We start from the raw sequence: 26531 nt of genomic DNA on the forward strand, positions 1-26531 counted from the left end.
CCAATTCTTGCAGTGGAAGTTGGAGCTGACCCAAAGGGGAATTACGTTTGGAGCCTAGCAGTAATTGTAATTAGCTCTAAAGTGGCTGTGTTTTATGTGTCTGTGCGTGCATTCGTGCCTGTGTGGGTGTGGATGTGTGTGCATCAATGCTAAGTGTTTGTTACTTGGGCTTCAGCTGGATGAGGCTGAAGTGTTTAGGTCCTTTTGACAAGGAGCCAAATCAACTGAAAGTTTGCAATCAGCTTCAATAGAAACCAGTTGGTCCAAAGTTAGGTTCCAATCAGCGAACCCAGGGTTCAGGTCAAAGTAGACCTCTGGACACTCAGCACTAGTGTGCATACGTGTGTTAAATATTGTCTGCATATGTTTGTGTGGGTGAGAGTGAAAGTGTGTATGTTTATAAATTTATGTATGTTTGTGGCCATCCAAGTGAGGGGCAGTGGTCTGGAGACTGGAAATGTCAATGGACAACAATAATTTGCACACATCAGACTCCTCTCTTCCATGAGCCCCTCCCCCCACCTCCTGCTACCTTGACCCCCCCACCCCCACCCCCCCAGCGACTCAGCTTCTACCACTTCTGGGCCCAATGTTCACTAACATCATCAACTGCTTCCTCTTCTCAGGCGTTGTCCCCGTTCCACCCCACGTTTTAAGGATGAGATAAACAGCCCGCTCCTTTTTAAAAAAAAAAATAACTCACCCTTGACCTCTCCAACTATCATCCCATCTGTTACCTCCCTTTCCAGTCTATGGTTCTGGAATGTGATGTCACCACCCAGCTCTATGTCTGTCTGTTCAAATCCCTTCAGTCAGGTTTCTGTCCTGTCCGCAGCACTGAGAATGTCCTGGTCAAAGTCACTGACATTATGCATGATGTGACCACAGTGTGTTACCCCTCCTTGTCCTCTTTGACCTATGTGGCTTTTGACACTGTCATTCACACCTTCCTTCTCAGTCAATTCTCCTTCATGATCCACCTCCATGGCACTAGCTTCTCATGGCTCCACTCCTACCTGTCCCAGCACAGTCGGTGCATCTCCTAAAATCTCTTCTCCCGTGCCCATGTGGTCATCTCTGGTGTGCTCCAAGGCCCTCTCCTATTCCTCGTGTCTATGTTGCACCTTGGTGACATTATCCATGAGTCAGTTTTCATATGTATACTGATGACACTCAGTTTTGCCTCTTCATTACCACCCTCGATTCCATGACTGTAACCATGCTGTACGATTGCCCGTCTAACATGCGGTGGTGGATTAGCCAGGACTTCTTGCAGCTCAGTATTGGCAAGAGCAGACCCCATCTGTTCAACCCTCACTCTGCACTCTACCCCTTTACCTCAGCCCCTCCAGCACAACTGGATGTCCTGTTTGACCCTGAGCTGAGCTTCCAACTTTTCCAATGGCCTCCTTGATTCCATTCTACATAAACTCAAACTCAACCAGAACTCTGCTGCCCACCTCCTGTCCTGCACAAAATCCCACTCACTTACTTCATCTATCGTTGCTGGCTTCCATTGGCTTCCCATCCCTCATCACATCGATTTCAGAATCCTAGCCCTTAACTTTAAATCCTTCCATGGTCTTGCCTCTCCCTATCTCTGCAAGCTCCTCCAGCCTCTGATCACACCCTCCACTCTTCTAACTCTGGCCTACTGCATAGTCACATCCCCTTCCCTGGAATTCCCTGGATTTTAGCAAGGCTTTTGACAAGGTTCCACATGGCAGACTGGTCAAAAAAGTAAAAGCCCATGGGATCCAAGGGAAGTTAGTTGGATCCAAAGTTGGCTCAGTGGCAGGAAACAAAGGGTAATGGTTGACGGGTGTTTTTGTGACTGGAAGGCTGTTTCCAGTGGGGTCCCGCAAGGCTCAGTACTAGGTCCCTTGCTTTTTGTGGTATATATTAATGATTTGGGCTTAAATGTGGGGGGCTTGACCAAGAAGTTTGCAGATGATACAAAAATTGGTCGTGTGGTTGAAAGTGAGGAGGAAAGCGGTAGACTGCAGGAAGATAGCAATGGACTGGTCAGGTGGGCAGAAAAGTGGCAAATGGAATTCAATCCAGAGAAGTGCGAGGTAATGCATTTGGGAAGGGCAAACAAGGCAAGGGAATACACAATAAATGGGAGGATACTGAGGTGTAGAGGAACAAAGGGACCTTGGAGTGCAGGTCCACAGATCCCTGAAGGTAGCAATGTCAGGTAGATAAGGTGGTTAAGGGGGCATACGGGATACTTTCCTTTAATCAGCCGAGGCACAGAATACAAGAACAGGAAGGTTATGCTGGAACTGTATAAAACAATAGTTAGGCCACAGCTTGAGTACTGCGTACAGTTCTGGTCACCACATTACAGGAAAGATGTGATTGCACTAGAGAAGGTACAGAGGAGATTTACAAGGATGTTGCCAGGGCTGGAGAATTTTAGCCAAGAGAAAAGATTGGATAGGCTAGGGTTGTTTTCTTTGGAGGCTGAGGGGTGATTTAATTGAGGTGTATAAGGTTATGACGGGACTAGATAGAGTGGACAGGAAGGACCTATTTCCCTTAGCAGAGGGGTCAGTGATCAGGGGGCATAGATTTAAGGTAATTGGTAGAGGATCAGAGGGAAGCTGAGGAAAATAAATTTCACCCAGAGGGTGGTGGGGGTCTGGAACTCACCTGACGAAGGAGAAAGCCTCCGAAAGCTTGTGATTTTCAAATAAAACTGTTGGACTATAACCTGGTGTTGTAAGATTCCTTACATTTGTCCACCCCAGTCCATCACCGGCATCTCCACATCATGAAAGGGTGGTAGAGGCAGAAACCCTCAACTCATTTAAAAAAGTACCTGGATGTGCACTTGAATTGCCGTAACCTAGAGGGCTACGGACCAAGTGCTGGAAAGTCGAATTAAGCTGGATAGCTATTTTTTGGCTGGCACACACATGATGGGCCGAATGGCCTCTTTCTGCGCCATAACTTTCTATGATTCCCACCCCATTTCTGGTGGCAGAGCCTTCAGTCGTCTTGCCCCCATGCTCTAAAGCTCTCTTCTTAAACCCTTCCCCCTTGGTATATCTCTCCCCCACCTTCAAAAAGCCTCCTTGAAACCGACCCCTTCAACAATGCCTTTGGTCAACCTCCTCTACCTTTCCTCCTTCTCTTGCTCATGTATGACCCCCGGGTACAAAACATACAAGGACCTTTTCCTTCATTAGAAGCACATTATTAGTTATTGTCTCAGAGGTCGTTACTCTACCTTAGCAAGTATTGACGAATTTGGGGGAGGGGAACAGAAAACTGAAGGCAAAAACAAAAGATTTAAAGAATAAACACAAGCCCGATGAGACATAAGAATGGAGATGCTATTGTGCGCTTCATTAATAGGGGATTGGGATAAAAAGAGAACTTTTACATCTTATCTGTAGACCTGGCTTAAACCATCAGGGAGTAGAAGATTATTTTAACTCACTATGCCAATATGGCTTCATAGCTTTGGCATTAAAGCAGGCACATATTTGGCTCTAGCCATGCTTCTGCTTGCCCATCAATGTCGGAGACACAAGCTATGTTTTTGGTGCCCACCTATACCAGAGACGATCATTTCAACAAAATCAATCCGTTCTGCTGAGCAAACCTATACATTTCCCACCTCACTGTAATTTAACAGATATGGAGGTAGTAGACCGGCAGCAGAGATTGGGGTAGATCACAGCATGTCCCTTTTTTTTAAACATGCTGATAGGAGATAAATACGAGTTCAATGCTAGAGGATACAGCAATGTAAACTCGGAGAAGCCAAAAAAGATGTTGGACATTTTGCAAAGCAACATGAGTAGTGCAACTGATAAAAACAGTACAAGTGGAAGGAGGAGAGGCAGTGTGTAGAGCAATTCTCACCATCAGTAATCCTTTCATAAGAGGGAGTGTCACCATCGTGACCCCATTTAAAAAGGGAATCTTGTCATCAAAATCCCTACTAAAGCTTTATTTTTATTATCAGTACCCCCTTTCAAAACAGGGAGTTTTACCATCAAGATCCTGTTTAAAGAGGGGACTGTCTCCAACAATACCAGTTTTAAATAATGAATTTTGCCATCAGTGCCTGTTAATTTAATTATTAATATCTGATCTCTACTTGGAACAAAGACGTCTTTGACTGTTATCTTAGAAGCAACATGTGAGAGGCCTGAGAGTAAAGATGGTGACAGTGGCGAGTGGCAGTGACAGTCTCTCTTTAAAAGAGCACCAATGGCCAAATTCATTCCTTAAAGGATTCAAGGTGGTCCTTGCACAGAATCATACAGCACAGAAGGAGGCCATTCGGCCCATCATGCCTGTGCCGGCTCTCTGGAAGAGCTACCAATTAGTCCCACTCCCCTGCTCATTCCCCATAGCCCTGCACATTTTTCCTTTTCAAGTATTTAGCTAATTCCCTTTTGAAAGTTACTATTGAATCTGCTTCCACCACCCTTTCAGGCAGTGCATTCCAGACCATAGCAACTCACTGCATAAAAAAAATTCTCCTCCTCTCCCCCCTGGCTTTTTTGCCAATTACCTTAAATCTGTGTCCTCTGGTTACCGACCCTCCTGCCACTGGAAACAGTTTCTCCCTATCTACTCTATCAAAAGCCCTCATAATTTTGAACGCCTCTATTAAATCTCCCCTTAACCTTCTCTACTCTAAAAAGACAAGCAAAAGGGGGCAAGTTAATTGCTGGGACAAGTTACTATACATACATAAGCCGAACATTACTAGTTACGAAGACAGATGTGTGTCAACACCTCATCATTGTCAAGCCTGTTGACACACATCATAGAAGAGGAAAAAGAACAGTTGAGGACGAGGGTATTTGACTGGATAAAAGCAAATTATAGCATGATAAAAGGGGACCTTGCCCAAATTAAACAGAAGTACAAAGTACAAATGGAACCAATGGGAAATATATTAAACAAGTATATTCCAGTAAGGCAAAAAATGGAATTTATCAGACCTGAGGATCCATGAGTAAAATAGGGTGTTTAGTGCTTGCGGGGTAGATAGTAAAGCTACAAAAAGGGAGATTAGAGCAGTGAAAAGGGAGTATGAGAGAAGCGATGTTGTGGTTATGTTAGTGAACTAGTAATCCAGAGGCCTGGAATCCAGACAACATGAGTTCAAATCCTACTGCAGCAGTTTAAGAATTTGAATTCAGTTTTAAAAATGATCTGGAAATAAAAATCTGGTATCAGTAAAAGTGACCATGAAGTTGTCAGATTGTCATAAAAACCCAACTGGTTCACTAATGTCCTTTTAAGGAAGGAAACCTGCCGTCCATACCCGGTCTGGCCTATGTGTGACTCCAGTCCCACACCAACGTGGTTGACTCTTAACTGTCCTCAGAAGTGGCCCAGCAAACTACTAGGGCAATGAATACTGGCCTACGCCCACGTCCTGAGAATGAAGAACAAAAAAGAAAATTAGCAAAAATCATAAAGGACAATTAAAAGGCTTTCTATAGGCATATTAATAAGGGGATAGTCAAGGTAGGGTTAGGGCCCTAAGAGATGAAGTTTGTCATGGAGGGTGAGGGAATGGCAGAAATCCTAAATAAGGAGGATATTGGAATGTAGATTCACCAGAGGTGGGTGTAGAACTGTTTGTGGACATTATTATTCAAAGAGAAATGGGACTAAATATGTTACTGAAACTGAAGGTAGGCAAATCACCAGGACTTGATGGTTTATATCTGGCGATCCCGAGGGAAGCTGGGGAAGAAATAAGAGCTTTCTGTGGAAAGGAAAATTGCACCAGAGGACTGGAGGATGGTATGAGTGGCATCCCTCTTCAAACAAAAAAATCCATTTATTTTGAGCAGGTTAACACCTCCATTAAGACAGCAAGGTAACTCTCCGAATCAATATTGGAATGGAAGGTGCATGTCGCAAGGCTTCCTATACGTTCTAAACAGTTAACTTTGGTGCCACAGTGGGCTAGATGCTGGTCCTTTCACTAGTGGGAGCCGGGTTTGAATCCAGTTCAAAAAATCATGGGATGAAAGCTTCCTCTATCCTCTGGCTGTAAGGGTCCCACATGAAAGGAATTTAGGGAGTTTCTGCCCAGTCCCTAGTGGGTGTACTATTCCACAGCACAAAACTGCCCGGAATTGAAATATGATTTGCACGAGATTTTTCAGAGACCACAAGGGATGGCTGAGGTGGGAAATGAAATATCCATACCAGTGCAGCAAGGGGGTGGGGGGAGTGCTTTTCTGAGGTTGTGGCTGAGGCACGTTCTTCTGTCATTGGATGCCAAAAGCTGCCAACCCCAACCCCCCGCAGTGACGTTAACCCGCACAGAAATCTCTTCCAAATATGCACTTGAAAAGAAATCCATACTTTAATAGCTCCTCTACAGAGCACTGAACAAACCCATTGGCTGAAGGAAGAACTGACAATTTCGACCTGCGGTGTCACCAGCCAGTGAGATTCCCGTTGCATGTCTTTACAAGCCCATTGTTTTAAAGTCAGTCACCAGTGAGTTTTTTTTGTTGTATTTTGCTCTCAGGATGTGAGCAAGGCCACATTTATCACCCCTCCCTGGTTGCCCATGAGATAATGGTGGTGGGCCTTCTCCTCGGACAATTTGTTTTTACAACTTAGTCGTTTTCTAGGCCATCTCAGAGGACTTTAAAGCCCTGATTGTAACCTGACTCACCCGGGGGGAGGAGGATACGGGCCAGGATCGGGTGGGATGCCCGTTTTACACCCCGCTCAATTTTACACTCCGTCGACTTGGATTTAAAAACGAGGCTTAAGAGTCAACCACGTACAGCGGCAATGCAGGCCCGACCAGGTAAGGGTGGCCGGTTCCCTTCCCTAAAGGACATGAGTGAACCAATTGGGTTTTGTAAATAACAATCCAGCAATCATTTTTTCTGGTGGTTAGCCACAGATGACCAGATTGTGGGTTACTAGTTTAGTACCAGAGCCATCACATTACCATCCGCTGCTGTAATTAACAATGGTGAGCAGTGAAAACCACAAACATCGCAGAGATCCCATTAGCTGATGCCATTAAGCTTGTCTGCTTGAACTCATTCTACGTTAGACATACTTCTTTGCCTTGCACAGGAGCCCGGCATGTACGGATTTCTAAATAAATCCATTTCAAATATTAAAAGGAACCACAGGAAATGCAAATAAGTGTAAGAACTTTCCATTCAAGCTACCTTATCCTTTCGTGCTCTGCGCTGATGTCTTGGGAGGTCCTCCTAAGATTGTGAAAGAATTATGCGGCATTCAGACTGAGCTTTGAAAGTAGGCATGGAGTCTGAAACCACTTTATTACCAAGCTCCCAGTTGAATTGTGATGACCTCTAGTTAGGGTTGCCAACCCTCCAGGGATTGTCCTGAAGTCTCCAGGAATTGAAGATTAATCTCCAAGACACTGCTGTGAGCAACCCAGGAGAAAAATCATAGGGGCATTAAAAAAAAATTGTGTGTTTTTTTCATTATCTTTGAGCACTTTCATTTATTAGTTATAAAAATATTGGAGATGGGTAAAAAGGCGGTTGGAGGCGGGAAGTCATGTGATGAAACCTCCAGGAATAGGTCCAACCAGAGTTGCCAACCCGACCTCTAGGGAGTTGAAGGTCACACAAAAGCTGTAGTATTCTGAGAACTTTTCCCCCCTCCCTTATCACTCCTGAGAAGAGGAAAGTGCCTGATTGTGACTTAATACCCAAAGCTGTTGATTGGTTGTCTTACTGGTGTTTTAAAGGACCCCATGTCATTTTATGGGATGGCCCAAGTGTTGATGTATTAAAATGGCCTACAGACTTTGAGGCAGTTTTTGGCCTACACTACAACAGAGACTACACTTCAAAAGTATTTCACTGGCTATAAAATGCTTTGGCAAGTCCTGATGATATGAAAGGTGCTGTATAAATACATGCTCATTCTTTTTTACGAAACCTGAGGTCTTTGGGGTGGAAGATGTGAATCGATGCCTTGAAGAGAAAACGAGAGAGAGACGAAAAAAGACAACGGTGGTTTTTACTTGATGGATCCCTTTATTTTCTGGATTACCCCTTCAACCTTTTCATAAATGTAGCACATTTCACCCAATGGCCTCAGTAACAGTGAGAGACTGCTGCAGAGCCGTAGCATGGGATCACATTACTATGGTTGCCCTGTATTCTGTAACTGACCTATATATCTGTCCAGTGGTGGAGCCAGTGAGGGTCATGGGGGTCATGACCCTCCACCCTATCAGTTTGAAGTTGACCGATAAGGTTTTGGAGGATCGCCTCCGTTTTGCTTCCACGTCACCCATCTATGGCCTCCAGGTTGGGCATGCAAGTCTGTGTGCTTCTTGGCTTGGCCCTTCAGACCAGGTAAGTTGCCATTCCTCAGTTCCCAGCTCAGTTCCCCATCCTGCCAAGTTGGCCAAATCTCAAGGTCGATTTCCGCTCCCCCCCCACCCCCACCTCAAGAAAGCCAAACCTAGCTCCACCACTGCATCTGTCCATGAACTTTTGGCTCTCAGTAAGATGTTTTATTTATGAGCCAGAATCCTGTGGAAAGTTCTAGATCTATTTTTTAAAGAAATATTTGCAAACTTTGGCAGTCATATTGAGCTGTGCTCGTGGGATAAGAGACATTCTCGGGATCTGAGAAGTAATATAGGTAAATATTTTATTAATCAGACATCTGTACCAAACTTCTCAGTGATAATGTGAAATTGCACTTGAACCACAAGTACCTCAGCACTCATTCCAATAAATATTTTTTTTGTAAAACACTGTCTAAATTTTTAGTAAGTATCAGCTTGGCCCAGTTGATAGTACTTGTTTCTCTGAGGCCAGAAGGTCATGGGTTTAAGCCTGTTATCGGCTGACACTACAGTAGTGCTCCGTTGTCATGGCCTGCGTCCTTCGGATGACAATAAACCGAGGTCCAGTCTGCTCATTCAGGTGGTTGTTAAAGACCCCGTGCTACTAATCAAAGAAGGGCAAGGGGATGTCCTGGCCAACAGTGACTACAGTTCAAAGTAATTAATTGTATGTGAAGCACTTTGGGACATTTCTGAAACATGAAATAAGGCGCCATATAAGTGAAAGTTCCTTTGTTCTTTAACCACTAAAATGTACACAGGCTACCATGTGACAGACTGAATATCCTATATTCTACATAAATTAAATGGCATTGGGTTTATGTTTAGAGACTGCTGTTGTTTCAGGGTCGCAGTTCATGATGTAACCCGACCTCCTGAAGGGCATTGATGCCTTCCATCTATTACTCTACTTACCCCTCCTCTCCTGTAGGCGGTGGTTCACGCCAGTTTTGTCGCTGGCAACACGGCAGTACCTGACCCAAGTGCCCATTCTTCATGTGAGCCTAGAGAGTGAGTGTGAGGCTATTCGGCTACCAGAGCCAGACTTGATCCGGCTCCCACCTAATTTGCACACATGCAATTTCCGGCAGAGAACGCTGGATAGTGAGCAAGAGCGGGAACGCTGGCTGATTTTTCTCTCCCTAGCTCAAGGTGGCAGAGGTCAATTTGAGCATTCCTAAAGCTTCTCTAGCTCAGAACAGTAAATCGTTATTTATATTCTGATGAAATATTTCATTAAAGTTTTGAATTGCTGGACTGGAAGCCAATGTAGGTCAGCGAGCACAGGGGTGATGGGTGAACGAGTTATTTTATATCATGGTGATGGGGCGGGATTTTAATGGCACTCAGTCTGTTGTATTTCGAAGAGGATTGACTATCAGGTAAAGAAAATGAGTGGAGTGTGAGACTGCAACGGTATCCAAGATGTTTTATAGAGGTCCGTGTAAAATGGGTTTTAGAGGGACTGAGTGATGCAGTGGGTCCAAGTCACTGTTGGTTCACCTTGGGGACGGGTGCAAGATAGAAAGTAACGGATTATTGGAAGTGATTAAATAGCAATAAAGTAACTGAGGCTCAGATTAACAGGTTCATAACTCTCATTTGGATTACACAGATTAGATTATGGGATTCAAATATATTTGAAGGGTTTTGATAGAGTAGATAGGGAGAAACTGTTTCCATTGGCAGGAGGGTCAGTAACCGGAGGACACAGATTTAACATAATTGTCAAAAGCGGCAGGAGGGAGATGAGGAGAAATCTTTTTTACGCAGCGAGTTGTTGTGATCTGGAATGCACTGCCTGAAAGGGAAGCAGATTCAATAGTAACTTTCAAAAGGGAATTGGATAAATACTTGAAGGAGAAAAATTTGCAGGGCCATGGGGAAAAAGCAGGCGGAGTGGGACTAATCGGACAGCTCTTCCAAAGAGCCGGCACAGGCACGATGGACTGAATGGCCTCCTTCTGTGCTGTATGATTCTACGATTCTATGAAATATATTGTTTCTGTATGTGAAACACATTGGTTTGTGGTGTTGGTTGTGCCCCGCATTCCCGAGGGGGTGGGGTGGGCATGGCAGCCTCTAGTAATTGATAGGCAAATCCTCCAGGCTAGACCATGTTTCCTTAGGGCCCAGAGAGTCTGTACGCTGACCTACAGATATCGGGATGGAGCCTTAGGAGTGACATTGCAAACATCATAAACGAAGGAACTCTCCATCTGAAACCTCACTGTCTCTCCCCAGATGGAACCCACCTCTCTGAATGAGCGGGGGGGGGGAGGTGCAGCCCTGAGACTCAAACTCAGGGCCTTCTGGTTCAGGGTCAAGTGTTCTTTCTGCATGAGTAGCTGGGCTACCTCCGGCTTATAGAGCTAGATTATGAAGGCAAAAGTGTATGATCGGAGGGTATCGTTAGCCTCACCATCAGTGCTCCTTGAGAGAGCATTGCCATGCATCAAGGTAATGGGCTCCATCTTGGTTTTTGTCCCCTGGGCGTCAAGCCTCACCTGGGTCGAGTATGGTATAGAAATACGGGCAGGAAGGATCACAGAACCCGCCTGACGTTCCTTCCATTGAAATTAATGGTCCTTTATCTCAGTGCTGTTTGTGGGATCTTGCTGTGCGCAAATTGGCTGTTGCATTTGCCGCCATAACAACAGTGACTACACTTCAAAAGTACTTAATTGGCTGTGAAGTGCTTTGGGATATCCTGTGGATGTGAAACGGCACTATATAAAGGCAACATTTTTTCTTTCTTTTAAGACCGAGCCACATTATCAGTAACTCTTTAAGAGAATCTTACCTTCAATACCCTTTTAAAAGAGTCTCGCCATCATTATTGCTTTACTCAGTATGACTACTCATTTTTAAGATGGAGTCTCATCATCAGTAACTTTTTAACAGAATTGCTCCAATAGCATTCTCTTTAAGAAAGTCTTATCGTTACTAGTCCTTTTTAAGTCAGAGTCTCTCCATCAGTAACCCTTAAGAGAGAGCACCACCATCACTATCCCTTTAAAAGGGAGTTTCACTATCCCTTGAAGAGAGCATTGTCCCTGATGGTCCTTTTAAAGAGGCCTCATCATCATTAAGAAGGTATCTCGATTTTTTTTTTGACGAACATTACCATCTGTAGCCCTTTGAAAATTAATAGGAAAGAATTAAGATTAATCTTCACACTCATTTATTTATATCTGCCAATTCCTGCTGTTTTCATTTTTTGGGGCTATTCTTAGTTAAAAAGTGTTTACTGGTAACAACATCTGGGGAACTGGCTTGTAAGAGTTATTGAGAGCGACAGCGTGAGGGAAAAACATGATCATTGAAGCACCCGGAGTTAGTGATTGCATCTCTGTTGATGTTAATTTAATTGCCTCTCACTGTCAAGCCAGTGACTGCTCCAAGACTCTGAGCCAAATGATCTCATTGGCAACTCACAGTTTAAATATAAAAAACTTAGCAGAGAGAAAGGCCCATCCCATATTCGCAGTGAGGAGCTGTGGTCGCAGGAACAATGAATCAGGCCCTACAATAGTGTAGGCCCCGTGTCCGACCTACAGGCACAGCATCCTGCGGAATTTGCCCTAGAATCTACAGGAATAGGAACAAGAACAGTCCATTCAGCCCCTCGAGCCTGTTCCACCATTCAGTGAGATCATGGCTGATCTGTATCTTAACTCCATCTACCCGCCTTGGTTCTGTAACCCTTAATACCTTCGCCAGACAAAAATCTATCAATCTCAGTTTTTAAATTTTCAATATTAACAAAGATAAATAAGCTTTGTCACATTCTTTGTAAAAAATAAAGGATCTTTATGTTAGATCACATCCTTAAAGGGAGTCCTAATAATGCGATTGATGGTAAAACTCCCCTTTAAAGTGTCCTCAAAAGTAAGGTCCCTCTTTAAAGGGATACTCATGTTGAACTTCCACTCCCTTCACAGTTGTTTTTTGTTTTGTACGTTGATCAGTTAGCACCAGTGCCATGTTGGCTGCTGTTTCATGTCTGAAAGAGCCTTGATGAATTAAAATGAAAATGTGCAAAAACCGGACTGACGTATAATTGTTAAAATCTCTATAAAATATATTTGCTCCCCTTCCTTATTCTTTCCACCCGCGATCTATCCCTAGGCCTCCTCCCATGTTGCTCTGAAACCATTCGCTAGGCGGTGCACGAGAGTGAACCTTCCTCTGATTCCTCTCTCCTTCCCTGCCTGGGCTCCACTCAGTGCATCCCCATGGCAACGTGGATGAGATCAGGAACTCAGGGTGAGGAGGATGATGAGTGTGAACCCACTTTCTAACCCTTCGCGGTGCAGTGTGTCTTAGCGGTCCAACGTGCCGTGCTGCTGCATCATTCTGATCCAACCCTAGCTTTCCAATGTAGCAACATATGTCCTATTCGCTGCCAGGTAGAAGCCTGACACTGAAATGCGATGACGTAGATTTTGACTATCAGTACTGGCCGGCCCCCTCATAGTGCCGGTGGGAGTCCCAGCTCATTTCGAGAACCAGGTTTCGCTGACTCCGGGCAGGCACAATATTGGGCAGCCTAGAGGCCGACCCAGCTGGGAAAAAGGTAGATCCAGAGATCGGGGAGGGGGGCAGTGGTCCACGTTATTCTTGCGGAGCCCGCTCCTCCTGGCTGCACAAATCTAATGTTAGCGCTTACCAGGACAGGCCTCGTCTGCTGTCCCACCAGGTTTTGCTGAGCGGAGTATCCACAGTGAATGCTCCGCTCAGTAGGCAGTTAAAATGGCGCCAGGATCTTGTGTCTGTCAGAAGCTTCCAATGTGCAGAGCTCAGTGAGGCTCCCGCCTGATTCAGACGGGCACCTCAGCCGCCCAAATGGAAAGGCCCAGAAAATTGGAAATATATCGCCGTTCCTTCATCGTCGCTGGGTCAAAATCTGGAACTCCCTTCCTAACAGCACTGTGGGAGAACCTTCACCACACGGACTGCAGCGGTTCAAGAAGGCAGCTCACCACCACCTTCTCAAGGGGCAATTAGGGATGGGCAATAAATGCTGGCCTCGCCAGCGACGCCCACATCCCATGAACGAATAAAAAAAATGGCGGGGGAGGAGCGGGAACGGGGCAGTCAGCCCACCACCTCCATTTTAACTCCACTGCTGCCATGTTCCCGCTGGGTGGAGGGGGTTAAAATCTAACCCAATCAGCACATTCAGTGTCGTCAAACATCGCTGACATGCTTCAATCTGAATACTTGTTTTGACATTTTTTTAAATTGAGAAATACAGCACTTCAAGAGGAAGTAGTTCATTGATTTCAATGGAATGAACATTGGCTGAGTTTTATAAAGGACATATGATCTGTCCCACCAGATTACCACCCAGGTAATGAAGGCTAATATCTACCCATTTGACACAATGGGGAGATATATAAATGCAAATATTATTGTTATTTTATTTTTAAGATCAAACCTCAGTGAAGAGCCCAAGCCCACCCTTCCCTTCCCCACCTTTGTTAATGGACACCACTCAATCATGGGTGACACTCCATAAGGGGACGTACCTGACGATATTTCCCAATAAGGTTGGGCTTTGGCCGAAAACACAATCCACTGACCCAAGGTTAAGACTACAAAAACAAATGATATATATCAAGACGTAGTGATTAGGGTGAGACCAAGGTTGGGTTTTTAAAACCCTGTAGATTGTAGAAAGAAGGGGAGGCCGAAGGAGGTGAGAAGTTCCTCAGCTTTGAGGTTCTGGGAGATGATAAGTTAGAGCAGGAGACGGTGCAATGAATCTTGATTTCAACACAGTGATGTTACAGGGAGAAAGAAGGGGGTGTGTTTGGAGCTAAGGAGGAGCAAGAGACAAATAACACAACAAGTAACAAGACTTACTGACATCATTCAGTGTAAATTATTTATTGGTGTCTGGAAATTATGGAACTCTTTAAGCCAAGGGAACATTTCTAATTCCTGGTTTGTCTCTGGACTGGGTATTCCTGCTGCCGGTAATGGTGAATTGCAAAAAGGTACCTGTGTTTATAACCTTTGTCATTTAACACCTTATGGTCAACACCCACCCCTGCCCCCTGCTGGAGGCTAAACAGCAGTTTAACTTACACTAAGGAGTCTGGGTAAAAGGTACTGACATTGTGACCTGTATACCGTAGTCGCATATCTGACCATCCCGTTCCATAGGCACACCCCGTTTCTGGAACCTCAAAGCTGAATGTTAGATTCTCACCGTTATTGTTCGTGAGACACTACTGATCCCGGTGGCAGGAGGAAGCTGAATTAACGTCAATGGACACACTCATTAACTAACTGTGTAAATCTCCTCACTTCAGCTGTGTGTGTCAGCTGACTTCTCTCACACTGTTAGTTCTGTCTGCCCTTTGCAACCGGCTGTCGCAGTGCAGCCAGCAACACTCACTGTTTAAACAAAAAATATTTAAAAGGCTGACAGATATATAAAAAAAAGCATTTAAAGTTAGACAGGATTCTTCGTAATTATTTTTTTTTTGGAAAGAAACAGATGGCAAGACTCCTCTTTAACTTCGAGTTGGCTGATCTGTGACAGCAACTTGACAAGGCTGATAACAGCATCTGACCCCTTCCCTGATGTCCAGCTCAATTAATGGGGGTCTGTCGGGCGAGAGGTAATTCTATCTATTAACACACTCCTTAGAATCATAGAATTCTACAACACGGAAGGAGACCATTGGGCCCATCGTGCCTGTGCCGGCTCTTTGAAAGAGCTATCCAATTAGTCCCACTCCTCTGCTCCTTCCCCATAGCCCTGCAAATTTTTCCCCTTCAAGTATTTATCCAATTCCCTTTTGAAAGTTACTATTGAATTTGCTTCCACTGCCCTTTCAGGCAGTGCATTCCAGATCATAACAACTCGCTGTGGAAATTTTATTTTCCTCATATCGCCTCTGGTTCTTTTGCCAATTACCTTAAATCTGTGTCCTCTGGTCACTAACCCGTCTGCCACTGGAAACAGTTTCTCCTTATTTACTCTATCAAAACCGTTCATGATTTCGAACACCTCTAGCAAATCTCACCGTAACCTTCTCTGCTCTAAGGAGAACAATCCCAGATTCTCCAGTTTCTCCACGTAACTGAAGTCCCTCATCCCTGGTACCATTCTAGTAAATCTCCTCTGCACCCTCTCTAAGGCCTTGACAGCCTTCCTAAAGTGTGGTGCCAGAATTGGACCTTATCTAGTCAAAAAGCACACGTGACATTCAAAGTTAACCCAGCACGTTTCAAAAAATACCAGTTACAGTGTTAGTTGCTTGGTAATGCAGATTTGCCTGTCACAATATAATTAATGGGGAAGTGTATTTGTCTGAATTGCTACAGAATCCTGAATGTTCCAAATGGAGGTACCTATGCCCTTAGTACTAGCCCTCAGTCTTCCTTCCCTCCGAATATAATTAGTCCAACTGCTAACTGACATGGAATTGTAGTTTGGGTGGATTGTTGAGCAGAGTAACGGGAGTGTCAGCTCAGCGCATTTGACAGCATTGCTGCTTCTGGATTTTGAAGTTTGTGGGTTCAAGCCCCATTCCAGAACCTCAGAACCTCAGCACCTAATCTAGGCTGACACTCTAGTGCAGTGCTGAAGGAGTGCTGCATTGCTGGAGGTATCAGCTGTGGTTGAACCAAAGCTCCACCTGCTTGTTCAAGTGGATGTCAAAGATCTCATGGCACTATTTGAAGAAGAGCAAAGTTCTTCCTTCGACAAATGCAGGTTAACAAAGCCATAGAAATGCAAACTAAGTACTGGAGTTTATTTCTGGAGGAATAGAATTCAAAAGCAGAGAGGCTATGTTAAACTTGTATAGAACCTTGGGTAGGCCACACTTGGTGCACAGTTCTGGTCTCCATATTACGAAAAGGATATAGATTCACTGGAGAAGTTGCACAAAAGATATCACAAGGATGACACCAGAACTGAGAGGTTATACCTATCAGGAAAGACTGAACAGGCTGGGGCTCCTTTTGCTAGAAAAGAGAAGACTGAGAGGTGACCTGATAGAGGTCTTCAAAATTATGAAGGGATTCGATAGGGCAGATATAGAGATGTTTCCACTTCTGGGGGAGTCCAAAACTAGGGGACATAAATATGAAATAGTCACTAATAAATCCAATAGGGAATTCAGGAGAAACTTCTTTACCCAGAGAGTGGTGAGGATGAAGAACTCGCAAGTAGTTGTTGAGGTGAATAGCATAGATGCATTTAAGGGGAAGCTAGATAAACACATGAGGGAGAAAGGAATAGAAGGATATGTTGATAGGGTGAGATGAAGTAGGAGGGAGGAGGCTCCTGTGGAGCATAAACACCAGCATAAAGCTGTTGGGCTGAATGGCCTGTTTCTGTGCTGTAAATTCTATGTAAAATTCTATGTAAAACAGCATCGAAGGTCATTAATCTCATTGCTGTTTATGGGATCTTGCTCTGTGTAAAATGACTGCGTATTCAATTGCGTTTGAAACACTTTGAGGCACTCCAGAGAGATGTGATAAGGTGTTTTATAAACGTAAGTCTTTCACTTTCCATCTAACGCATGCTATATGCAACGTGGAAGTCCTCAATACTGATGCTGGGTGCTTTCCTTCATATTTAAAGGGTGTTTAAAACATGTCTAATGACAAACAATTTACCTCGCAACAGAAGCACACAAAGAAAACTAAAATCAAAAACTTACATCAAAAATTGACTTGATGGTTTCTTCCACAAGATGGCGCCCTTTAGCTCTTCAACAGTGTTCCAGTATGAAGATGGATTGGTCACTTGCTGCCATGACAACTGTTATTACACCTCATATCTTCCTTCAATTAATTAAAATGATTTCTGATTCCATTTGCCCGTCTGCTACTGCTTTTAATTGGAGTTTTGTGGCAGCCCGTATTTGGTATCCGAACACACCTCAAGAAAAGGGCTCCTCTGACCCATCCGAACCCCAGACACAGCAAAAAAAAATTGATGTTCCAGAACTTCACATCCTTCTTCCCATTTAAGGAGCTTGGCTTGTTTTACAGCAGGTTCAACATGGATTAAGATTATTGCAAAATAATTGGACAGAAGAGTGTTGAGCTGCAAGAGTCATGGAGGTACTAGTTAAATTGGGAAGCAAGATGTGAATGGAAGAATGAGGAGCCAGCAACACTTGACAATTCCTTTTGCTTTCAATGTGTCTCACATTCAGCGATGTTCCATTTCCCCCTCATTTCAAGGGTGATAATCTCAGTCTGATCAATCAGCAACATTTTAAAAAATATATATACACTTATCTCGTGATGCTTTATTTTGTACCAAACAGAATAAATGAAGCATTTGTGACAACCCAAAGCTTCCAGAGGCCTAAAGCAGCCAGAAAACGTGGCCACACCTTGTGCCATGAGCACTTGGAAGAATTTTCACCCTCATACAAATTTCCTCAGGTTGGAATTCTTTCAAACGGCTTCTGCTTTTTCTGTCTATGTATTTTATGCCCCTTATTTTCTGGCACCATTGATTCCTTCTGGCTGTTGTTTTTTTGGGGTACATTTTGTGCTCATCAAGGTGAGGAATGTTAGTGCTGGGGAATGGATCTCTTCTCCATTTCAAGCACCCAGTATCAGTACTTGTGCTCTCAGGTCAGATCAGGTACAGGACGGGTTAGGTACAGAGTAAAGCTCCCTCCACACTGTCCCATCAAACACTCCCAGGGCAGGTATAGCACGTGTTAGATACAGAGTAAAGCTCCCTCTACACTGTCCCATCAAACACTCCCAGGGCAGGTACAGTACGGGTTAGATACAGAGTAAAGCTCCCTCTACACTGTCCCATCAAACACTCCCAGGGCAGGTACAGCACGGGTTAGATACAGAGTAAAGCTCCCTCTACACTGTCCCATCAAACACTCCCAGGGCAGGTACAGCACAGGTTAGATACAGAGTAAAGCTCCCTCTACACTGTCCCATCAAACACTCCCAGGGCAGGTACAGGGTTAGATACAGAGTAAAGCTCCCTCTACACTGTCCCATCAAACACTCCCAGGGCAGATCAGGTACAGCATGGGTTAGATACAGAGTAAAGCGCCCTCTACACTGTCCCGTCAAACACTCCCAGGGCAGGTACAGCACGGGTTAGATACAGAGTAAAGCTCCCTCTACATTGTCCCATCAAACACTCCCAGGGCTGATCAGGTACAGCACGTGTTAGATACAGAGTAAAGCTCCCTCTATACTGTCCCATCAAAAACTCCTAGGGCAAGTACAGCGCTGATTAGATACATCAGCCATCCTGTGGTCTCTCTGACTGAGATTGCCAAATTAGGGAAGTTTTGTGATGTGAGGCTACTGCATCTGGGAATGTATTTTATGCAGGATTCCTACAACCAGCCCACAGAGACTTTTAAGCCAATGGTTTGCACTGGATTTGAACACAGATCCCAGAGGTGCTTGTTGTCTTTAACATGAATCAAACTGGTTGGGGTCGCTTTTGACTGCCTTCGCCTTGTGTTAATAGGCTCAAAACGGGGCCTACCACCGGGTCTCCAAAGTGCCCACCTGTTTCAGGCGATAGGCCTCGTTTAATATAGAAATCGGGGTCCTATGACATAAATAGGACCCCGATTGCCATATTTGGTCAGAACTGGTCGGAGTCTGTGCTGTGTAGTTCCATGGGTGATGGAACCACAGAGACCCGCCACAGGTAAGCGTCAAATTATTTTTTGTGGGCCCCAGAGGAGCAGGAGTTCTCTGGGCCGCCGTTGCCCCAGGGCCTTCGAATCACAGAGGCCTCTTCGCTGCAGGAACGGACAGCCAGCCCGTGCCAGTCGGTCGCTCCAAAGGTCAAAATCGACCCGGTTCTCTCCGTGTTTTGTGTTGAAGACAATGCTCAGTGATATTGCCAGTACCTTTCAGCTCAGGTTGAGCTCACTACCGCCTAAATTGCTCCTTATTGATGATAATACTTCTGACTGCTGATGAGTGTATATCTCATTAGTGATAATATTGGCTACATACAGTGACACCGCAAGTCCCGGCCAGACTGGAGATGATTGGGTAACTCCCCCATCAATCACGCCGGGAGACTGCACTGCTGCAAGTGACTGGGATTGATTTTACACACATCATTTGTATTATGTAACTATCCTCCACTCACTGCATTTTGCTGGAGAAATAATCGGGAGAAGTTGCTGTAGTTTCCGTCGTGAATTTGGTTTGCTGTAGTTCGGAGAGACTCTGTTTAAATAGACGCTGTTTGCTGAGTAAATAGACTGTTTGCTGTAAGTCCCACCCCACCTCCAAATCATTGGCTGACACAGTGGTATCAATACTCACTTCCGATGTAATATTACACATGAATTCCCAGTCCCTGCAGACCGCTGTTTATTTAAAAAATAAGACCAATTTATAATAAAATATCATATATGTCACTTCATCAGCAGAGAGTTGGAAAAAGAGAACAGTCCTCATGATTGAACCTATACAAAATGTCTGCCTGTAGGTTGTCCCTGACCAGCAGTTTTAGGGCTAGATTTTACAAACTAGAGCTCCTGGCACAGAGCTTCATGTGCCGGGAGCGTTTATCGGGAATTCTGACGCGGAGGTCAATGCACCTGGGCCAGTTTGAAGATCGTGTGGGGGGCAGCGACCTCGACACCTGAAATCCCGGCACAGGCTCCCTTTGCACGATGTCCTGCGCCCAGACTTGTTAACCTGCTGCTTAAAGCAAAAAGAAACACAAAGGAAGGCCGAAAGGCGTATGTAGTCATAGTGGAGAATTTACACCTTGGGGGAAATGGCGTAAACGGCCATTTTAGCCATTGATGCTGTTTCTGCAAGGGTTCTACTGAAGTTTTTATAGTGGACGATTGGGAAGAATCCCCATGGAAATTCCAGGCCAGAGCATCTGGGACAAAGTGTCAATAATCAAGGCACCTGCCCTTTAAATTAATTAAAATACCTCAATACAAAAACACTTAAAGAGTTTTCTTCATATGTGGTTTGACAGGGTAAATATTTCAAGAATTACTTTGATTTATAGCCCTGTGTAAATATTTTAAAGATTTTTCGTGAAGCTGAATAATGCAAAATAGAAATGATCTTTTTCTAAGTGTGTTTTTAATACAGCGAGCCCTGTCCCCAGAATATGCAATGAAACCGTTTACTCCATTTATGTCTGTCCCTGTTGAGAGCAGAGTTTGATTTAGTGTATTAGTGCCTCACAACTTTTTCTTTTATCAAGAAATGGGAGGAATGCCCATTTTCCATTGCAATTTACAACTCACTAACAGAATCATGGGAACAGATGGTTTAAGAATATGAACTTCCGGAGCATTTGATTTTCATTCGTGGTAAGGAAAAATATCAGTCAATCACAACGGGCCTGCAGTAGTGATTGTTTCATGCCTCTCAGCTTTAATGAGTCATTTAAACCAGAATAAGTTCCAAAAAGTTCATTAATTCAGCTGCTGCGCATGCAATAGCTCAACAGAACTGAAGAAAACCATGATTCAGTGACCAGACTGTTCAGGTACCAGCAACCTCCGTAATGGAGCATTACAATCATATTTTTGGTGGGGAGGGATATAGGGCGTCTCCAATTTTCATCGCTCCACCATTGGCAGCCGTGCCTTCAGCTGCCTAGGCCCTAAGCTCTGGAATTCCCTCCCTAAACCTCTCCGCCTCTCTCTCCTGCTTTAAGACACGCCTTAAAACCTACCTCTTTGACCAAGCTTTTGGTCACCTGTCCTAACATCTCCTTATGTGGCTCGGTGTCAAATATTGTTAATGCTCCTGTGAAACGCCTTGGGAAGTAAAAGATGCTATATAAATGCAAGTTATTGCTGTTGAAAGGAGGCAAGAAGTGTGACAATTAGTCACTGAAAGAGTAAACATTGCGCTAACTACTGAGAGGACCTAACAGGAAGTCCAGAAGAAGTTGCATGACACAAAGAAAGACTTGAATTTATATAGCACCTTTCATGACCTCAGGACATCCCAAAGCGCTTCACAGCCAATGAAGTACTTTTGAAGTTTAGTCTCGATTGTAATGTAGGAAACACGGCAGCCAATTTGCGGACAGCAAGATCCCACAATCAGCAATGCGATAAATGACCAGATCATCTGTTTTAGTGATGTTGGTTGAGGGACAAATATTGGCCCAGGACACCGGGGAGAATTCCCCTGTTCTTCTTCGAAATAGTGCCATGGGATCTTTTAGCTCCACCTGAGAGGGCAGATGGGACTTTGGTTTAACGTCTTGTCCAAAAGATGGTACGTCCGACAGCACTCCCTCAATACTGCACTGGGAGTGTCAGCCAAAATTATGTGGTCAAGTCGCCAGAGTGGGACTTGAACCCACAACCTTCTGACTCAGAGGTGAGAGGGCTACCACTGAGCCAAGGCAGAGACTTGATACACAATCTCCGCTGACACTTCAGTGCAGAAATGAGGGAGTGCTGCACTGTCGGAGGTGCCATTTTTCAGATGAGATGCTAAACCGAGGCCCTGTCTACCCTCTCAGGTGGACATAAAAGTTCCCATGGCACTATTTCAAAGAAGAGCAGGGAGTCCTGGACAATATTTATCCCTCAACCAACATCACTAAAACAGATTATCTGGCGATTATCTCATTACTGTTTGTGGGAGCTTGTTGTGCGCAAATTGGCTGCCGCGTTTCCTACATTACAACAGTGACTACACTTCAAAAGTACTTCATTGGCTGTAAAGCATTTTGGGATGTCCTGAGGTCATGAAAGGTGCTATATAAATGCAAGTCTTTCTTTTTTCTTAAGTCAGCAGCATCACGTAACCCTGCACAAGTGACTGTAGCAGCCTCTGAAATCAAAGACTTCAGAGTGACTCCAGCAAAGAAGACCCCCTGGTGTTGTTACAGGTCCATCAGGGTTAGCCACAGGTGCAGGGACCTGGTCTTCTGCATGCCCTGCAACCAACCAAACGGTCTTAACAACCAAATACAACAGATTAATAGTTTTATTTTCTCATAATGGAAGCAATCATTAAGGTGGGCATAGAGAAACTCCCACAAGGGGAGGCCCCAGCCAACGTAGTACTAAGTCATACAGACCAGAAGGTCCCAGGTTGGACCTCCCCAATTTGTGTGGGATTAGGTGATCTCAGTTGTGGCAGTAATAGTGACCCCAGTGGACTAGGAAGGGGAAGAAAATCAACCAGGATGCCTGCTTCTGATCACTATCCAGTGAGCCCTGCTGGGACATGTGTCTGTGTGGACATACTCATCTCTGCCAAAGTGTGTGGATGTCCTAATTGCCCAAGGTGCTGATCATGCCGACACTTTACTGAGAAGAGTTTCCGCAGCTTCCTACTGGAGCTGAGAGATGGAAACCCTCCATTTGAAGAATTTCATTAAAACATTGATCGAACGATATGAAGCCCACAATGCGGGACAGCGGTGAGTGCGTCTGCAGTTCACGAAACATGGGTACAATTTAAGAATGTTGTGATCTGAAGTTTCTATCGCGTGACAAATGGATGTGCATGCACTGGAGCGAATTCAGGGAAGAGCAGCTAAACTTCTTCCAAGTGTAAAGGGAATGACCTATTGGGAAAGATTAGCTAAGCTGAAGGTCTACAGACTAGAGAGAAGAAAGTTAAAGGAGGACCTCACTGAGATGTACAAAGTATTAAATAGGATAGTTAAAGTGAACCCAGAATATTACTTCAAAGTAAGTTAGGCTAAGGACCAGAGGACCTAGATTAGTAAAAAGTAAATTTAAAAACATATATTGGAAAGAATTTCTCTACTTAATGGGTGATGTTTGGAATAATATGCCAGATAAGTTGGAGACAAATCTATTAGGGGAATTTAAAATATACTTTGATGCTAGAATGGGAGAGGTAGGGTACTAGAAGAATAAGTTTCAATGGCCCAAGAGGGCTATGCTCACCCTTGGCTGTTTCGTTATTTCATTACTTTCAGGTATTTTGTTTATATTTTCCTCTTCCCTTCTTTGGTCTGCCTATGATATGACTCATTTCCAGAGGTGTGGGAGAACAAGCAGCCCACTCCCAGGCCCCTGCTGATGCTGCTTTATAAGCAGCCACTAGAACAGCCCGAGGGCCATGGGGGACTCTCCCTCCAACATTTCCCTCCTCCCTCGTGAAGAAGCAATTAATATCACCCAGAACTTCCCCAAGGCAGCCTGGCTGAAATCAGAAACTCATCAACCTCCGTTCTAGCACTCCATTGCACACAGTGTAGGAGCTGCTCATGAAACAAGGGCATCATTACTTTAAATTTGAACATCAGAAAATCTCTTTGATCAAATAAACAGACTATAAGAAAAACAATTTAAGGGAAAATTCAATGTCTGGTATACATTAGGGCTGTAATCCAATTGAAGGCTTGACAAATGTAAGGTTCCCCCCTCAGGGTTTCTGATGATATCTGAACCCCATGATTGAGTTGCTGGTTTTAATTCAGTTAAAGGTGCCCATTATCCTCTGTTAATACCCCGACACTCTGCTCTGCCAAATCCTGACAGTAAACATGTGACCTTGGATTATACTGCTTGTTTTTTTAATAGTACCTCATTTAATGCCACAAAATTACTGCAAACATAAATCTCAGTTGTTTTTATTTAAATATCTCTGATAGACACTCAACAACCAATCTATCTCCTGCTATAGTGGTTCTGAAGTGAAAAGTGACTGGCTATTGCAGTAGGTTGTAGACTTGTGCTCTGAATGTTCCTTTTTCCTCCTAAGCTTAAGGACGACATTCTGCCTCTCCATCCTCCTCCTGCGTGCTCACTACGTTGCAAGCAAGACTCATAGCAGTCTCCTACCATCACTTATTCATTGCCAAGATCCCAAACCCACGGAGACAACCCCTTACCTCCCTCAACCTTCTCTTCCTCTACAATTTTCAAGCTCAGCATCTTCTAATCTTCTTCACTGATCTCATCTTCTCTCCTACACTTCTCAACCTTGGTGGCGTCCTGGGCAATGGGTCTGGCCCTTCACCTGGATGAGTTTTTTGTTTCAAGCACTGGTGGGTTTTCATTCCACATCCAAGATAGCAGAGGGCAACTTCCTGCTTCTTTTTGGAAGGATCTGATCACATTAGCCTGTGATTTCAGAAGTGATTATATCCTTCAGTTAGGTTCAACAGGAGTCCGGCCCACGCACAATACTGTTCAATGTAACCGTTCTTTTTGTTTCCCTCCTCCCCTTCCTCCACTCGCACCAATTCAGTTCATTCACATCACCAGCCTACCATCCTCAACAATGGCGGAGCCCAGCATGTGAGTGCAAGAGACCAGGCTGAAGCATTTACAACCATCTTCAGCCAGTAGAGGTAACATTTGCGCTACACAAGTGCCAGGCAATGACCATCTCCAACAAGAGAGAGCATAACCACCTCCCCATAACATTCAATGGCATTACCATTGCCAAATCCCCCACCATCAACATCCTAGGGGTCACCATTGACCAGAAACTCAACTCGACCAGCTACATAAATACTGTAGCTACAAGAGCAGGTCAGAGGCTGAGTATTGTGCAGTGAGTGGCTCACCTCCTGACTCTAAGGTTGCCAACTCTGGTTTGATGTATTCCTGGAGGTCTGATCATGTGAGGTCTAATCATGTGACATCCAGTCACGTGACATCTGCCCAGAATTTGCAAATGTTATTGCATTATTGCCCCACAGTTTTTAATGCAACCTACACAACTACTTGAGGAGAAATCAGTGGCAAGCCAGTGGGAGGCACTAAAAAGTGAAATTCTACGGGTACAATGCAGACACATCCCCTCAAAGAAAAAGGGTGGCACTGCCAAATTTAGAGCCCCCTGGTTGTCTAGAATTATACGGGCCAAGATAAAGCAGAAAAAGAAAGCTTATGACTGTCACAGAAAACTAAATACTGCAGAAAGCCTAGAGGAGTATAGAAAGTACAGGGATGACGTAAAAAAGGAAATAAGGAAAGCAAAGAGAGGGCATGAAAATATATTAGCTAGTAAGATTAAAGAAAACCCAAAGATGTTTTATCAGTACATTAAGAACAAGAGGATAGCTGAGGAAAAGGTGGGACCAATCAGGGATGATAAGTTGTGTGTAGAAGCAGAGGATATGGGTAGGGTTTTAAATTAATATTTTGTCTCCGTATTCACAAAGGAAAGGGATGATCCGGAAGTAGTAGTTAAAGAGGAGAGGTGTGAAATATTGGACACGGTAAACATAACGAGAGAGGAAGTACTAGAGGGACTGGAATCCTTGAAAGTTGATGAGTCACCAGAGCTGGATGGATTGTTTCCCATGCTAGCAGATGCTCTGAGGATCATTTTCCAATCCACAGTAGATACAGGGGAGGTACCGGAGGACTGGAAGACTGCAAACGTAGTTTAAAAAGGGTACGAGGGAAAGGCCGAACAATTATAGGCCAGTCAGTCTTACCTCGGTGGTGGGCAAACTATTAGAATCAATACTGAGAGATAGGATAAACTGTCACTTGGAAAGGCATGGTTTAATCAGGGATAATCAGCATGGATTTGTTCAGGGAAGGTCATGCCTTACAAATCTGATTAAATTTTTTGAGGAAGTGACAAGGAGGATTGGTGAGGGTAGTGCAGTGGATGTTGTCTACGTGGATTTTAGTAAGGCATTTGACAAGGTCCCACATGGCAGACTGGTCAGAAATGTCAACGCCCATGGGATTCAGGGAATTGTGGCACAGTTGAGTAACCTGCCAGCATTCACTGCCTGGGCTCACCTATGAAGAATGCCCATTTGGCCAAGGTACTGGATGGTATCTGATGCCCATGGAACTCTACCCCACCAAGAGTAAGTATCCTCAGGAGAGGAGGGGAGAAAAGAGGGTTTCCCCCTGATTTGAGTACTGACAGCCCTCCACAGCTTTATGAAACACAAGCATCTTGTGTCAATACAGTCAAGTCTTGACAAATGGAGAATTTGTCGTGAATTATTATGACTGGACTCAGATTGCTATACACAGCCTGCTCCTCATTATACCCGTTAAGCTTATATGGGATAGCAGATGACTGGCAGTAAATCAAAGCAGTAACTCAAGGCAAGGCAATAACGTAAATTCAGCGATTCTGATGACCACATAAACTATAAGAGTGAAGCTTTAGCGATTTATGAAGCTAAGTGGAGCCATGCAATTGAATATTATGTTGACCTTTCTGCTTG

The 26531-nt window shown here is 44.3% G+C and overlaps 1 protein-coding gene across 3 annotated transcripts in view; it reads left to right on the forward strand.

Moving 5' to 3' along the window:
* Nucleotides 1–26531, forward strand: part of LOC137307273 (rho guanine nucleotide exchange factor 25-like) — a 279817-nt gene that overhangs the window by 19218 nt on the left and 234068 nt on the right. The gene's annotated exons all lie outside the window — the stretch shown is intronic.

This window comes from Heptranchias perlo, chromosome X (assembly GCF_035084215.1).
Source record: "Heptranchias perlo isolate sHepPer1 chromosome X, sHepPer1.hap1, whole genome shotgun sequence".
In the NCBI taxonomy this organism is placed as follows: Eukaryota; Metazoa; Chordata; class Chondrichthyes; order Hexanchiformes; family Hexanchidae; genus Heptranchias; species Heptranchias perlo.